Genomic DNA, 17,371 nt, shown 5'->3' on the forward strand with positions numbered 1-17,371 from the left:
TCTTCCAGGAAGACCTCAAAGGCACGTTGTTCAGTGGAAGCTGCAACAGCACACTACAAAAAGCACGGCATTACCTATGTAAATGTATCCACAAAACTATATATTTCTCTATGTAAATGTGGTCATGCAAATGCATACAAGAAAATCTGGGCAGATTTATACCAAACTGATAATAGCGACTACCTCTGCGGAAGGAGCTAGGTTGGGGACTGGGGAATTAAAGGGGTTTTTTTTTTTTGTCTTTATCTATATAGAATTTTCTTTGACAAATATAAATAGAATGTATTCATGTGTTACTTGTGCAAGTAAAAATGAATTTTAAAAGATGGGGAAAAGGAACAGAGTACTGTCTTCATTAGCCAGAAAAATAAATTAAGAGTTGGCTGACGAATTGTGTATGGAGAAGAATGGAACTTCTTCTCAAGGAACTAAGCAAGAGAACTCTCCATGCTCTCCCTCATGCCCGCTTACCTCCAGAGTTGACTGGCACTCGGGTCCTATGCATGTCTCTCAGCTGGTGGCCCCAGCAACCTATTCTGAAGCAGTGTGGCACCTCACACTATCCTACCCCCTCAGAACGAGGACTACACACACCCAGGAACAATGATTATGGGAACTAAATAGCTAGGAACCCCACATAATGTGATAGTCTATAGCTCTGAAACTCAAGGTCAGACCATTTCTCTTGACCCTCCCAAGGGGACTTCATTACATAAAGAAGTCAAGGCCCTCAGCGGCCCTCAAAGGCCCTCAACACCACACACCTCAACCTTAGTGAGTCGGAGGTATGGTTTTAAAACAGACACTTGCATGGTTTGAATGTACTGAACTGGCATTTTAACAAGTTACCCACAAGAGAATTGGTGAGTGACAAGTGTGACAAGAATACAGCAGCTCCCCACCCTAAGAAGTGATAGGCATAGCAAGTAACATTGGGTCAGACCTTAAAGACTGAAGAAAGAAACAAAGAAACAGCAACAAAAAACAATCTAAAACAGGGGACTGGGGAATGGAAACTACTAGAAATAAAAAAAACCAACTAGATGTCAGGCTGGTAGCTTCATTTTCCTCAGTATTTTCACCTTCATACTTCACTCTTACTTGTTCCTTTTTTTCCCCCCACATGGGAGGTTAACATGGTGAAGCATGAACGAGCCTTTCATCCTCAGAGAATATTTGGCGTAAAATATTAACCACATCAACCTTTATTTTCTTTAGAGAGGAACAAAACAAAAATGTTTCATCTCAACCCAGCTAACATGAACATTTAAAAAATATTTTGCTGGCAAAGATCACAGTCACAGATGCATGGAGCCAAACAGCGTTACGCCGCCTTCCTCATTAAGTTAATGAATTGTGACTTCACATGGAGGTTCTTATTCAAGGAGTAAGTATACTAAAAATGGTATTGGTATTTTGACTGTACTGAAATTATAATGAGAAAATATGATCACATGTTGATTCTGAGGTCTAATTGGAAAAATATGATTCTATTTAGATAATGAACCTATTGTACCCTGCCACTTATAGAAGCTTAGTAAATGAAATAAAACCCAATTAGAGTTCTGTTGTCTTAGTTGTTGAATCTAGGCCATTATATATACACACACACACACACACACACACACACACACACATATATGCACACACAAATACATACAAATGTATATAGTTATAGCAATATTCCATTCTTCACAAATTTCTGTATGTTTGAAAATTTTCATAATAAAAATTGGGAAAAATTTTGTTGTTTCTCTGAAAATCTCTCAGATAACCCTTTACTCTCACCTTGTTCAGTCTTTCACTTGCATGTGGGTAACAACTTTGCAGAAGGTTTCTCTTTGTCTGACTCCATTTTGCAGCCCAGCCGATGTATAGCAGCCACTAGACTCTTCTAAAACAAGCTTTCACCTGGCCACACCGCTGTCTCTGCACAGAACACCAAAACTCCCCTGCCCAGCTTTCCAGGTTTACAGCATCCAGCCCCTCCCTCCTATTTCACCTTAGTTCCCCATGACCCATTGGCAAATCTTCTCACCGACTCTGTGTCTCTGCCCATGGGGCTTCCTATAGCCTTCACTCACCTAAAGTTCAGCATTTGAATCCCATCCTGACTCCTGCTTCTCCCACTGATTTCTTGTCTTTAGCACCTGAAGTGTGAACCAGAACATCCAGAGAGAGTAGACACCTGACACTTGGATGCAAATTTAGTATTTCCATTGGCAATAAAATTACCACCCCAATGATTCTCTCTTAGCTACTTAAAAACCAGGAAACAAAAGGAACAAGCACCAACTAACAGATGTCCATAAGTAAATTATTTACTGATTTCAATGTAATGATGCTTCTAAAGATAGACAAAAGTAGATTCACTAAAAATATGTGACCATATCATGGGTTTGTTCAGCACCTGTTAATGAGTAGCTAACATATGCAAGCACTTATCTGGGCATGTAAAATGCATCAGTGAAGAAAACAGTGAATATATATCCTTATTAAGTGTACATTCATAACAGGGGCAAAAAACATAACTGAGGTACAAAGTAAATGTGTGTTTGGAAGATGACAAGGGCAGTAAAAAGAAGAAAAAGTTGGAAGGGATAAAGGGAACTTAGTACATGGTGAAGAATGTGGCCGAAGTGAGGTGCGCAATTGTAAATAGCATGGTGAGTGTCAGTCCATTCCAGGGGGATATAACAGAATACCATCAATTGGGTGGCTTATAAACAACAGCCATTTATTTCTCAGTTTCAGAGGCTGGAAATCTGAGATCAGGGTGCCAGAAGATTCAGTGTTCGGTGAGAGCACACATCTTGGTTCATTCATGACAGTCTTCTCACCAAGTCCTTACATAGTGGAAGAGGCTAGCGAGCTCTCTGGAGTCTTTGTACAGGGGCACTAATCCCATTCATGAGGGCTCCACCCTCATGACCTGATCACCTCCCAACAGGGCCATCTCCACATACCATCACTTTGGAAGTAAGGGCTTCAAATGTGGATTTGGGGGGAGACACAAAATTCGGAACATAGCAGATAAGGAGACCATGTTGAGAAAGTGACATTTGCAGAAAATCTTAAAGAAGGTAAGAGAGTTGGACATGAAGATATTTGGGGGAATAGCATTCCAGGCAGCCACACAAAAGAAAGCTAAGCAGGGCCCTGGCTGGTGTAGCTTGGTGGATTGAGCTCGGGCCTGCCAACCAAAGCATTGCGGTTCGATTCCCAGTCAGGGCACATGCCTGAGTTGCAGGCCAGTTCCCAGCAAGGGACCCACGAGAGGCAACCATATATTGATATTTCTCTCTCCCTCTTTCCTTCCCTTCCCCTCTAAAGATAAATAAATTTTTTAAATCTTAAAAAAAAATAAAGCTAAGCAGGAATGAGCTCAATGAATCTTAGTTCATGTCTCATTGTGGGCACTCAGTACCTCAAACCAGAAAACAGCAAGTTTCCTGCTGACGTCCTCCTTTCCTTCCTTCCCCATACTCTCCGCTCTAGCTTGTCAGACTTTCCAGGTCCAGCACCATCTTCTGCATTTCATATGACATGTAATTAATAAAAATTAATTACATAGGGAACAAAGAGATAATGCTATACTTTTGTAACTCAGTCATTTACTATAACACAGGTCTCAAAGAAGACTCACAAAACATGTTTGTTAACTAATCTGTTAATGAACAGCCTCCTAGGTTACCAAAGTTTACCATTATTTTGGAACCCCTTTCTTCAGTTGATTTCATGTCATGTCCTTTGGAGACTTGTAAATAAAATTTGGAACTCAATAGGAGAGTGAAATATTCTACTCGAAACCCCTGATGGAGACCGGCTCAGTCCGTGTGCGGGAGGAAGAATGGAGGCAGGAGGCAGAAGACATGGAAGGAGGACAGTGCAAGGCCCTCGGAACCACGGCTGCGCCTCGTCTGTGGGAAAGCCAGTCAGCGAGCTCGGCTCCATTTCGTCCGGCACCGGCCAGCCTCCAGTGCCCAAGGACAACGTGGCTTCATAGGAAGTCTCTGCAAAGTGAAAATAATGAGGCACACTAGGGAGCTACAATTTATACATTTCGACTTAAAAACACAAGTAATGAATCATATTTATCCCCAGATGGAAGTCATTAGGGAAAGTGGTGTTGGATAAAAGAGACAAAAATTAGGATTTCATCTGTTCTCTTAGTCATTTATTATCAACCCAGCTAAACACACACTTTAAAAACCACAACAAGCAAAATTAGCCAACTGGAAAACACCTTGTCACCTTAATTAGATTGAATTTTATCTTAGCCATGACAGAGAAGCAGTGGTTTTAAATTCTAGCTAGAATTTAAAAACCACCAGTCTCTTCAGGATCTACACTTCTCGACACAGGTTAAAGAAGGCAGGTTATTTATTTCCTCACCTCACCCTGGCAAGTCTGCCGTCTTCTGCAAGACGTGGTCACTTCCCATATAATGCCAGCCCCGGGCGCACGGGCCCACGGAACCATTCATCCGCCCATGGACATCCTCGTGCCACAGCGTCAACCAAGACAATTCGGTCTCCGCCCTTGAGGAATGTATCACCTGGGAAAGGCAGGCACTAAATGGGTAAAATCCCAAATAAACCCTTAATTGCTTAAGCTACTTAAACCTTTAAATCACAGTTATGGTAAGTATCAGGGGAGAAGTTTAGAGAGACTTCACCTAGACAGTGGGGGTGGGCATGCAGAGGGGTCAGGCTTTCTTAAGGAAGTCATACTCAGGCTGACCCTTGAGGAAGAGTAGGCTTTGGTCAGGACACAAAGGAGAGGTACGAGTTTCCCAGAGAGGAAAGAAACTTCGTGATTTAAGGGAACTAAAAGGCCAGGGTTGTTTCAGATAATTAAGACGAGAAGAGCTATATTAGTTATGGTCCTCCAGAGAAAGAGAACTAACAGGATGTACGCATAGATAGATTTATTACCAAAAAGAGGCTGGTGTGTTTATGAAGGCAGGCAGGATCCGAGACCTGCCTGTGAGTCGGCAACCCGGAGACCGGGGGAGCTGACAGCCTATTTCAGTCTCAGGTCCAGCAGACTTGTGTGTGACACAGAAAGAATCTGCACATTAGTTTAAATCCAAGAGCAGGAAAAAAGCCAATGCCCCAGCCCAAAGGCTGTCATAGCAGCTGAACAGATAAGGCATGGCCTTTAGAGAAAACAAATTACCAGCCCTTAACTAGAAGCTAGAGGGAAGGGAATGGGCAGGTCAGGAACACTGGCAAGGAACGGAGGGGAAGAGCTGGAGGGGGCGGCCGTCCCGCCTTCGCCCAGGACTGAGATCCTGTTCGGGGAGGGTCTCTCAGGGCAGCCTGTAGTCGCACACAATGCCTTGGTTGTCCGGGGCCTCAGGGAGGGGCGGGGACTGAACGGCTCACCTCCGAGCACGCTGGCACATTACACACAGATTCCCACTGGGGTGGTTGTCGTCGTTTAATTTTATACTTGTGTGTTTTCATATTAACTTTGAAAATGTTCCTTTAAACAAAAATCCACTTTGCCTTCTGGAGTTTGACTTCTCTCCCCAGTGCTAGGTACTGATCATCAGGGCAGAGTGACATTTTCATACAATTCTGGCTCGTTATTTTGCTTCTGGAATTGCAAATCCAGTGATCAAATGGCACAGTCTGAATGCATCCAGGGAGGGCGGGAATCCCACCGGAGGGGCCCTGAAACAAAGGAAACAACTTCAAAACCACATCGTGCAATCTGGACCTGTTACAGGACAGATGGAACTCTGAATTGTTTGATTCCATCAGCAGAACAGAGGAAGGAAACGTTTTAAAATGAGATTATGTTATTTTCCCCAGTTCTTATTATGAAACCTTCCTGAAACGAACTTTAAATATCGGCAGCCCTTTTCATGGGAATGAATGGGATTCAGCCAGCAGGAGCTTTGCAGGGAAGCGGTTCCATTATGAAAGCTGTGGAGAGGCAGAGGTTGAGCTGAATAATGGATCCCGGGGGGTCCTTTGGCTGGGTGAAAAATCAGGCTCTAAAGCACAGCTGTGTGTGTTAGGAGAGGACGGGTATCTCTGAAAAAGCTCTGTGCCCCATAAACATTAATTAAGGGGTCCTTTTTCAAAAGACACCAATTGTAATGAATAAAAACACTCCTGCCTTCCTTGCCCTCAAAAGAAAACTGACTGACAACTAGGTATTATAGAGAAAGGAAAAAAAGCCTAAAAGATACAAAAATGTTCCCCAAATATAATCATTCTTTATAAGGCTAGGCTGTCTATACAGAATTTTCCAAAGGAAGTTGTGTTTGTCAGCCCAAACCCTGCTGAACAATAAAAAAAAAGATGTTTTGCTAGCATCCTGTATTCAATGACTGCCAGGGCTAGCCCGGGGTCTGCCTCCTTTGTGTGGGTGTCCTCCTACACACACTTCTAAATGTTGGGGTTCCTCAAGACACTCTGAGTACCAGAGCCCACATCCAACTTACTCCCCGACATTGCCACTGAGGGGTTTGGAACATCTGAAATTTAATGACCTCCTCCATCCTCTTCCCAGTCTCCCCCAACTTCTCTATCCAAGTTGTGTTTGAGAAATAAGTCAAAGAAGCCAAGCAGATGGAAACCAAAATATCCCCTTTATAAATAACAAGTCCTGGAAAATGGGGCTTCTAATATCTGCAATAAGTGGCTTCCTAACAGTAACCTAGATTCAGTCAGACGCACCCACCTATCTGAGGCTGCGCTGTATCAGTGCAGACCCTCACCATGCAGGGGGCTTGCCCCTAGAATTTTTGCAGCTGGGAGGGGCAGAGCAGGCCTGTGCTGTTTGCAAGCAGGCTGGTTCTCCACGAAGAGAACATACCTGGGCCCTGCAAACCCAGTTTCTCCTTCCCGATGTAATTCTACTTCCTCTAGGAAGTGACATGAGAGAAGGCAACCAGCGTGTTATGCTAGCAAAGCTCCCTCTATATGGAAGAAAACACCAGAAGTTAAGAAGTGTTCCCTACTGAGCCCCTCTTGCCGTCCTCCCCCCACCACCACTAAAGACACCACCATGAAGTGACTCCTGTCCCTGGGCTGGGATGAGGGCCTTAATCTGGCTCTCCCAGCACCCCCAGCTAGGACGGGACTTCGAACAGAAAGAGAACCAGCATGGAGGCCCACACCAGGCTGGCGCATGCTCAGCAGCCCAGTTCCACAGAGCCTCAGCTGGAGGGCCTGAAAGGAAGGGAAGGTCTGTCCCCCACACACAGGGCTTTGGGAGATGTTTCTTTTTAACACTCAGAGGATAGAAAAATTATTGGTCAGACACACACTGCCCATGACTCTGAGGCTAAGTGGTTCCATCCATGTCACAGTGGTTTGGCTTCCTGGTGACAGAATGGGCTCTTACACTTTAAACTGATCTTCTTCGGAAACCAGGGCAGCTGCATTTGCAGCCTCCCTTCCAAGGAGGTTTAAGCAGTCCCCCCACACAGGGTATAACACGTCTGCAGTGCTCATTGTTCTGCAGGCAGTACGGAGAAAGCGGTGTAATCACTACTTGTAATCTACGAACCTGTCTAACTCTGCGCTGTCCCACTCTAGCATTTACATTCTTCTTTGCAAAGGGTGATATTTAAGCCTGAACTGTTCCAGAGAACAAGGAAGAATGTGCTCACATGTAGGGCAAGAAGCCCATGGGGGATGTCTAACCTCCCAGACTGAGGGCAGCAAGAAATGAAGTTATTAATACATAAGCCACAACCTAGATGAAACGAGCGCTGTTCCGAGGACAGAGGACAGCTTAGCCCTGCTCTGGCCCTCACTCCAGGGGACCCTACAGGCCAGAGAACTAATCAGAGAGGTGGTGCTATTCATTGCTACTGAGAAAGCCCCAAGACTACACATATAAACATACACCTAGGTTTAGGCATGTAAATTTGTGCAATAAATCCTTAAAGAGAAACCACCAGCACCATTGTTTCACATGCACCTTCCAACCACACACTCCTTTAGTGACTTTTAAAGAGGTCCTGGTGTTTTGTGCCCCTTCTTCAGCTTTACATAACTGTCCGACTGAGGAGGGGAGGGATGCCCAGTGGGACTTAACTGAGCCCACAGCCTTTGTAGGCAGGACCCTGCCTCTAAAGCAACATTCAAATCATGCCTGCATTTCACCTTGAGAGAGGACACTGCGAATGCCATTCCCCTGAGAATTTCTCAAACATTTGTGAGTTCTCACTCTGCCAGGCCACACAGGAAGGAGGAGCAGGTCCTCAAGCAAAGCATTAAAAGATAAATTGGATGAGGTAAATATGAGAGGGTTGGGCGGCATGTGGCTGGCATTCAGAGGGGACCTCGTAAACAAAGGCATCAAAAGGGCAGAACTCTGAAGAACTATGCGGCAATCCAAGGACTGGAAAGTGTGCTCAGGCCAGAGCTCATCCCGTAAAGTGCAGGCAGTGGGGAGTGGTGGGGTCTGAACTGTATTGCAAGGTCTGGGGCCAGCCCCGGCTGGTGTGGCTCAGTGGATTGAGTGCCGACCTGCAAAGCAAAGGGCCACTGATTTGATTCCCAGTCAGGGCACATGCCTGGGTCATGCGCCAGTCCCCATTTGAGGGTGTGCTAGAGGCAACGGAGCAATGTACCTCTCATACATCAATGTTTCTTTCCCTCTCTTTCTCCCTCCCTTCCTCTCTCTCTCTCTAAAAATAAATAAATTAAAAAAAAAAAAAAGATCTTGGGCCAGTGGGGAAGATGGACTTACAGGAACCAGGACAGATGGCAGACATAGGTTAAAAGGCTGTTGCTGCAGCCCATGCTCCAGGGAGCCCTTGTAAAGTGAGGCATTTAGGTTGGTCCACGAATGTTCCAGCCTGGGATAGGCAGTGGCATAGGAAAATTAAAAGGCTTGTTCGGGGTGAGCGAGGACCCGTCCAGGGAGGGGGCTGCGGGTCTCATCTGTGGGCCCTGATTCAGCTGCAGTGAGCAGTTGTCTGAGGTGGGTACACACAATGGCAAGCAGACTCCCACCTGCATGACATCTACAAATGTTCTTGAGAGTCCAATTTGCCAAAGATGTTTCAAAAGATAAAGGACCCACTCCTGGGTGTATACACAATAGCAATGAGGGCAGAGGCTCAAACAGACATGTGTGCACCTGTGTCCCTGACAGCACTACTCACGGTAGACAAAAGGTAGGAGCCACCTAAATGTCCACAAAGAGCTAAATGAATAAACAAAATGTGCTCTATCTATATCAGGCCTGTCTTAAGCAGGAAGGAAAGTCTAACACATGTTAACGATACGGATGAAACTTGAGGACATTATCCTGAGTGGAATAAGACAGTCACCGAAGGACAAATACTGCATGATTCCAGGTATATGCGGTTCTTAGGGTCATCAAATCCACAGATATAGAACGTAGAAAGAATGGCGGTTGCCCAAGGGCAAGGAAGAGGAGAAACAGGGAATCTGTGTTTAAAGGGTGTGGAGGCTCAGTTTGGGACGGTAAGAAAGTTCTGGAGGGGGATGGAGATGATGGTTATCAATGATATATATCCTTGTGAATGTATTTAATGCCACTTGAACAGTATACTTTGAAATGGTTACATGGTAAATTTTATGTTATATATATTTTACTGCAGTTCGTTTTTTAAAGAGAGAAAGGAAAAGTAAATTAACATTCATTGAGCAGCTAGTATGTATCAGCACTGCCCTAATTGCTTTAAATGCTTCAGTTTGTTTAATTCCAAACAAACCCCCCTGGGCTATGTGCGAGGCAGCCAGCATCGCTCCTGGCCAGCTGTGCAGAGACTGCCACCACTCTGGACTGGGCCTGGCCCTCTGGGGCAGGAGTGCACACAGCATTATCTAAGCCCCTGTCCCCAGGGCAATGATCAGAACAACTGTCCCAACCTGCCAGCGCTCCGGAAGAAGAAGGCCCACATTGTCAGCGGACTGAGAGATCTGCCCTGCCTGCGGCCCAGCTGTGACTGTGCTCAGAGAGAAGTGGGTCCAAGCCCCAGGTACCAGAGCTCCCTGTGACTCAGGGTGAGGAAAAGACAGACACGGCCTCCTCACGAGTGGGGCAGTCTGCTGTTTGAAGACCCCCTGATGACAGGCTTGTTGGAATCTGAAACACAGCTAAGATAGAAACTCAGAATCCTTTTCAACACAGCATCCTGAGGTCAGAGTTGGCTCATAAGGTGAAACCACTCTGCCATCCCTTGCTATTTGGCTGGGCTGGCCTTGGCTCTTGTTTTGACTTCTCCGACAAAGACCGCCTGGGCTCCATACCCCATCTCATGCCCAGGCCAGGAAACCGAGACACTACACTCAGCCTGCTTCTTGGGGAAGGCACCAGGCAGACATATCTCTATCTCCCAGAAAGTCACAAAGCTGCAGAGTGAAGTCTGCCCTCTTCCTAGCTCCACTTTCCTGAGTCAGCTCCTGAGTGAGCTCACCCCTTCCTCTCTGCTCCGTGTCACTAAGCCGAGTGAAACAGAGCAACTTTTATACAACGTTCCTTGTAGAATCTGTCCCCCATCACAGAGGTCTGCACTAGTCTGTTTCAAAGTTTTTTTGAGGCTCCTTTTTTGTTAGTGAGATAACAGTCAACCTAAGCCTCTAGTACTTCCCTACTCCAAGGTGACTGAAATAGAGGGGTACTCAGGATGGAGGCCATGTGCCCTTCTGGCCTTTTCTCTCTCTCTCTCTCTCTCTCTCCCCCTCTCTGGCTCTCACTTGATATACACACGTACAAGCACACTCACAAACACACACATTTGGAACAAGAGGGAAAAAAATACACCTGTCAGATTCCAGGGCTGTTTGGTCATGAAGATGAAAACACCCTCGCTGGCCTTCAGCCTCACCCCAAAACCCATGGCCACCCTGGGACTGTGGCTGTGGAGGGCTGGGTCGAGAGACACAGGGGTGGCCCTGCCCTGGCCGCTTGTACAAGCAGCTTTCAAACCAGATCTGCAGGCCGAGTGCCCTTTGTTCTTTTGGGCACCTGAGGCCTCTGTGCAACCAGGGCTCTGACTGCTCCCTTTTGGATGGAAGAGAAGGTGAAATTTCATTTAAATGAACCAGCCTCTTCATATTTTAAAATCATAACTAACTTTATGACTCACTACTTCTTCTTTGCCAAGTCATCAGGACCGCCGGCTTCTGCTGCCCTTGGGTCCTGATAAAATCTAGAATGAGAGAACTCTGGGCTTGGAAAGAACCTGAGGCAAAGTGTGGAGAACTGCCCCTCAACCTCTGCCTCCAGGTGAGACCCACCTAAAACAGTGAGGGCCCATTTTTGAGGTTACCTTCCAAAGACCTCTAGGGCAGTAGTTTGCCCCTGCACTGCAGGATGGGGCTGTGAGCAGACGCTGTTTCATTTGTTACAGGCCAAAAACAAAGGGGTAGCTCAACCTGTTCTCACTGTGCCAGTGGCCTGAACAAGCACCTCCAACTGTAATTACCTTTGCCAGCTGGGCTGGCGGAGGACACGGATGGCTTCCCCTCCAGCTGGGGTGACTGCCAGCCCCGGGTTCTTGGGACTGTCCCTGAATGTCTTGATCTGGCTTCTAATGCACTTGATTTGTTATGTGAGTCACAGTCCAGTTAAAAGAAAAGTGGCCAAGGAAAATAATGAAAGGAAAAAACATGAGAACTATGTAGAGGGTACAAGGCAAGTGAACATTTACATTGCAGGCATGCCTTACCCTAAAAAATGCCAACCCCAAATCTCAATTTGCCACACCAATTATCTAGTATCAAGGCCATTACTCTTATTGCAGAATGTAAATTATTTTATTTTGCCCCCCAAAAATTCACCAGAAGTTTCCTTTTGGTCACTTCTTTGGCAAATTTTAATTATCACTAAATTGTCAGAAATTTAATACACGTATGGCTGTTTTGGACCCCTCCCCATTATGCAAAACAAGAATAGTCTCAGATTGTGAAGCTATCCACCTAAACTTGGAAAACACCAAATGCTTTTGTAATTCTAGATAATAATAACAAGTGCTAATTTGGCATGAAAGAGCATGAAATATAAATACCCACTCATCAAAGGACTTCAAACATCTTAAAAAAGGAAGGAAAACAGTCCAGTCTGGGAGCCAAACCCAATACAAAGCATCTCACAGGAGGGGGCTGCAGCCGGCAGCCAGGCTCCCCAGGCCTGAAGCCAGGCCTGGCTCTTCCTGCTCCATCACTGACAGGTTGGGGGGGCAGGCGGGCTGGGTTCCTCCACAGTCCCTAGAGCTTCCCTAGCTCCCCGCTGCATTGACCCTGTTTTTAAACCAAGGGTGGAGCTGGGCCTGGCCTGGGAAGAGGTACTCAGGGTCCCTGTGGACACCTGTACCCAGTGGTTCCCTATTGCACATCTGACCCAAAGGGGGACCTATAAAGTAGACGAAGTGATTCTTCAGCTTCCTCCTCCTACCCGCTTAAGGGTCTGTGTCACGCCTTTCCTCCCGCCCTCATGCCCCAGCCTGTGCCCCCATCCTGTGTTCTCAAAGCTTCCAGGGGTGTCTAACCTGGGGCCTGCAGGCTGGATGTAGCCCAGGATGGCTATGAATGTGGCCCAGCACAAAATTGTAAATTTACTTAAAACAGTGTAAGGTTTTTTTGTGATTACATGTTGCAATGTATTTAATGTGTGGCCCAAGACAACTCTTCTTCCAGTGTGGTCCAGAGACACCAAAAGTTGGGGCACCCCTGGTAGGTGTGACGGTCATTCATCAAGAAGTAAAATAGCTGATTGCTGACGGCTGTGCTGTTACCCCTGTGCAGCATCTGCATTCTCAACAAAACCTTGAGGAAAAGAGTGATGGTCAACTTTATATGTGTCAGTTTGGTGGGCCGAGTGATTTCCAGATAGCTAGCAAAGCATTCTTTCTGGGTGTGTCTGTAAGTGTGTTTCCCAGATTAGCATTTGGCTAGTGGACTGAGTAATGCAGATTGCCCTCCCCAGTGTGGGTGGGCATCACTCCATCTGCTGAGGGTCTGGGCAGAACAGAAAGGTAGAGGAAGGGTGATATACTACCTGCTTGGGCCGGGACAGGCCCCTTCCCCTGCTCTTGGACATTGGCCCTCCTGATTCTCAGACCTTGGCGTTCAGACTGGAAGTATACCCTTGGCTCCCCTGGGCCTCCACCGTACAGATGGAAAATCATGGGATTTCTCAGTCTCCGTAATTGCATGAGCCAATTCCTCATAACAAATCTCTTTCTGTATCTGTCTCTATACATCCTCTTGGTTCTGTTTCCCTGGAGAAGCCTGACTAATACAAATGTGTGTGTGTGTGTGTGTGTGTGTGTGTGTGTGTGGCCTAACTAGAATTTCTGATATCAGAAGGAAGAGGATGTGTAGGGGAAGGTGACAGATGGGGAGGAGCTCCAAGAGAAGGCTTGAGGTCACACTGAGAGGGTGACACCAAGGTGAGCCACACACAGGACCAGGCAGGTACTATGTGTAGGCCTGTTGTTCAGGAGAAACCATTGCACAATGTCTCGGATACTCCTCCTTCACCACCTCCAAACACCTACATGACCAGAGGATGAGGGTGACCCACCTGCTGCTGGCTCTGTCTGAGGTAACCTCAGCCGTCTTCCATGTTGGGGGATTGGTACTGACTCTGAGAATAGAAGACATTCCCTGCAAAGGGGCCCCATAGTCAGGGCTGAGGGAAGTTTCTGAAAACAGATAATGGCATCAGCAAGAGTCAGACTGTCCCCAGGTGTGTCCCCTACTTGTCATCTGGAAGAAATGCAGATGCTCCAGACTTTGCCATTCAAAGACACAGGAGGGATGGCTCACTAGTGACCTCATTACCATCCTTGCCCAGAGAACCAGTTACTCCTGCTCACCACCCACGGTCTGCTGATGGTAGGCTCGGATGCCAGGCCCAGGAAAAGTGTCACTGAGACCCAGTACCTCGGCACACATGCCTCCCCTCACAGCCATGCCAACAAATACTTCTTCTTGGGCAAGAAAAGATTTTCTGTGTTTGTGGAGAAATTGATGCCCCGTGACTCCCAATTGCTATGAACCATCTCTTCCATGTGCTCCCCTACCACAGTCTACAAAGTCATTTGTACAGTTGTGGGCCCCATAAGTTAGGCCTTTGGATGGAGCCTGAACCACACCGCAGGTCAGGCCCACCTTAAGACAAGGACACTAGCTTTCGTCATCAGACAGTGTGTTCCAGCCGCCCTGGGGACAGGGAGCTGCATGGCATCCTAGGCACAGAAGACTGTCAAGTGCAGCTGGCAGCCAGCCTGGACTGTTGGAGGGGGTCTGCGGAAACCACCTGTGTCTACCACAGCACGGAACAGAAGGGCATTTGAATCTACTTCTGTTCCTTTGAGTCCATTGTTTTTTTGGATAGGTTTCTTCATCCATCAGTTTGCATGGATGTTTCTTTCTTCCTTTTTTTCTTTTATTAGTTTTCATGTTTGCTGTTCTAACTTTCTGTTTCTCTCTTAGACTGTGGTTGAATTCTGTGTGGCCTACTTTCCTCCTATCGAATCACTTAAAAAAGATTTTATTTATTTATTTATCCTTAAATGTAAGTATATATTTTATTAATAAGTACATTTTAATAAATTCGACACATAAACACACCACTATTTTATCTAAGAAGGTTTATATATATAAAAGTGCACCAGTGAGCTGAAAATCAAGAGATTGGGGCAGAGGATGCTACTGCTCTGAACAAAATTATTTAATTTCCTTTTCTTATTAGACCTTCTTAGCACATCATTTCTCTCATTGTTTTAAAGACAAGAAATCAAAGAAGTTAAGGCAAACATTTACCATGCTCAATAAACAATGTTCTAGTGTGCTAACTGATTCTAATCAGGACAGCCAGCTTTAGCTATGTCAATACGCCATTAGGCAGAAAATAGCAGTGACATCAGGAATACAATCTACCAATTCGCTCATCATGGTTGAACACCAGCCAGCGGGTAGTAACCGAGGGCACCTCAAACACATATTGGCTGAAGTGTATTTAGTAGACACTATGCAATTCTCTTTTTCCAGCTCTATACTTAATAGTGTATCATCTTTACATATTCTTGTTATTACTAAGTTTACCACAGCTATTATTATGATAAGTTATATAAAATATATAGGCATTGTGTTAGGGACTGGGGATATGAGGATGAAAAATTGTGGTCACTGCCCTCAAAGAGTCATCATATAATCAAGGACAAGGCTATGTAAATGAATAAGTATATGCAGGACAGCTTTAATTTATTTATTTGCAGAGAGAAGGAAAGGGAGGGAGAAAGAGAGGGAGAAAAACATCAATGCGTGGTCGCCTCTCACATGCCCTCAACGGGGGACCTGGCCCACAACCCAGGCATGTGCCTTGACTGGGAATCGAACCAGCAAGACCATTCATTTTGCAGGCTGGCACTCAATCCACTGAGCCACGCCAGCCAAGGCAGAGCCACTTTTCTGTAGCTGGTAATCCTGATTGCTTTTTACATACGGTTTTGGGGAGCCAGAGATGGGGGAAGATGGAGGTAGGAGCTTCTTTGGGTATCATGTCTCTTTCCTTGGCAACATTTTTCAGTTTACAGTGTGAGGTTGTATTCTTTTCCATGGTTGATCACCAACAGTGAGGTTTTTTTCTCTTTTTTTTCTTGTTGATTTCATTAGCTTTGGGGAAAGGGAAAACTTGTACAAGGCCTGGCTTTCTTTATTCTTAGAAAAATGCAGGCCCGTGGAGTGAGGAAGCAGCATTCCACCTGGCAGAGTGCGGGCAGCAGAGGAAAGAATACGACACCGGCTGTGGGGCCACCTCATGGCTCTGAAACACTGGCCCCAGTGTCCTCCGCGTCACACCTCTGCCAGCCTTTAGCCCCTCACCTGGAGACGGACTTCCTCTTAACCTCAACCACAGCCAAGGAAACAGGGACCTGCTTTCAAATGAGCTGACATCTGAGAAAAAGAAATCCTTTCATTTCTGGTAGAAGCCTGCGCCCTCACTCAGAACTAACCTTCCTCCTCACATTGAACCCACAGAGATGACTTCAGTGGTTGACACCATTGCAGGACCTTGTAAAGGACCCACATTTCCTGGTTCCTCTGCCAATTCCTTCTCTGAGTGTGTAGGAGTCTCCACACACAGAGAGAATCTTTTCCTAAGGCAATCATGAAAAATTTGGATATTTGGGGCCAGAAATATGTCAAGTGCCCTCAGCCAACAGAACAAGCATAGTTAGCATGGCAAGGGGAGAGTGGCCCCTACAGAGGCAAACCATGCGCCATGCACCCAAATATCCATGGTAGGGGACACAGAGAGACGGGGTAACCTTGACAGGCAGGGAGCTGCGTGTGGCGTGGGGATGGGCGGAGGGAGGAGTATGGTAGGACGATCTGTCAGGAGTCACCAGCTTACAACTTTGTATAATTTTTCGAATCATTATTTCAAAATCTGTACCCCATAAACTTTGGGGCCCTGTGGCAAAGCATGGCCTCCCTGCCCTGATTTGGCTTCACAGTGTTGAAGGACAGTTCCTATATGTCCTGGGTCAGTTCCAGCCCCTGCAGGCATCAGGTACCCTTAAAAGCATAATTTCTTAAAAATTACAGGTAATTTTTAAGGGTAATTCACTTAAAAGCATAATTACCCTTAAAGTATAATTCCTTATTCCCTTACCTTACACTCACAGAGTATGAAGTAGGCATGAGCTCAGGGAAAGCCAAAGAAGAATTTGCTAAACAGAGAGAAGATCAGGAGCCAAGTGCTGTGAAATCTGGGAGCAGGAGAAAACTAGAGGCATTATTTGGCAAACTCACCTCCACGTCTGCCAGAGACATTAGGAACTCCCCACCTGACTCCTGGCCACAGATGCCCCTGTAACAAGTGGTGACTTCTCCGCCTGGCAGCCACCAGGCAGCCATCTGGCTCTGCACTGTGTGGTCTGCAAGGCCCAGGGTTTGGCATGGAGGGAGCAGAGGGCGGGTGTCAGCCACGGACTTTAACTCGGAGGAGGGGCAGGGGCACAGCACTGTTTCCACTGCCCCACCTCTGGCTTAAATTATAATAGCTATTTTATTTCCAGCTTTGGAATGCCTGTGGTATAATAATGTGTGCTCGAAGGGTGGTCCCAGAAACAGAGATGAGCAGACTCTCCACTTCCAAAGGCAGCTCCTAGAACAGACCCACCTGGGGAAGGGCCAGCCCTGTGCGAGCTGTAGGAAGTGCCTCCATCATCGGTGCACATATGGTCACTTCTCTTCTAGTTTAACCCTCTGTCACTCAGGCCCTGTCTAATTAACAGGAAGCCCAAGTATTTTTTTCATGGGGCTCTCTTTCCGCTGCCTCACCCCAAAAGGTCCATGCTATCTGAGCAGAGAATACTCTGGGGTCTGCTGCTGGAAACTGGCTCTGCTCAATT

At 46.3% G+C, this 17,371-nt stretch overlaps 1 long non-coding RNA gene across 2 annotated transcripts; it reads right to left on the reverse strand.

Moving 5' to 3' along the window:
- Window positions 1-1,262: 1,262 nt before the first annotated feature.
- On the reverse strand, window positions 1,263-16,985 carry LOC128627524 (uncharacterized). 2 transcript variants are annotated; one of them, XR_008391747.1, is made up of 4 exons: window positions 16,770-16,985; window positions 5,391-5,681; window positions 4,396-4,558; window positions 1,263-4,013 (listed from the first exon to the last, which is right to left on the reverse strand). It is a non-coding gene; the product is annotated as an uncharacterized LOC128627524 (long non-coding RNA). The 2 variants fall into 2 exon arrangements; XR_008391748.1 differs by having other exon boundaries at window positions 4,938-5,681.
- Between the last annotated feature and the right edge of the window lie 386 nt (window positions 16,986-17,371).

Source organism: Artibeus jamaicensis, unplaced genomic scaffold (genome assembly GCF_021234435.1).
Source record: "Artibeus jamaicensis isolate MK-2021 breed Jamaican fruit bat unplaced genomic scaffold, CSHL_Jam_final contig_426, whole genome shotgun sequence".
Lineage (NCBI taxonomy): Eukaryota > Metazoa > Chordata > Mammalia > Chiroptera > Phyllostomidae > Artibeus > Artibeus jamaicensis.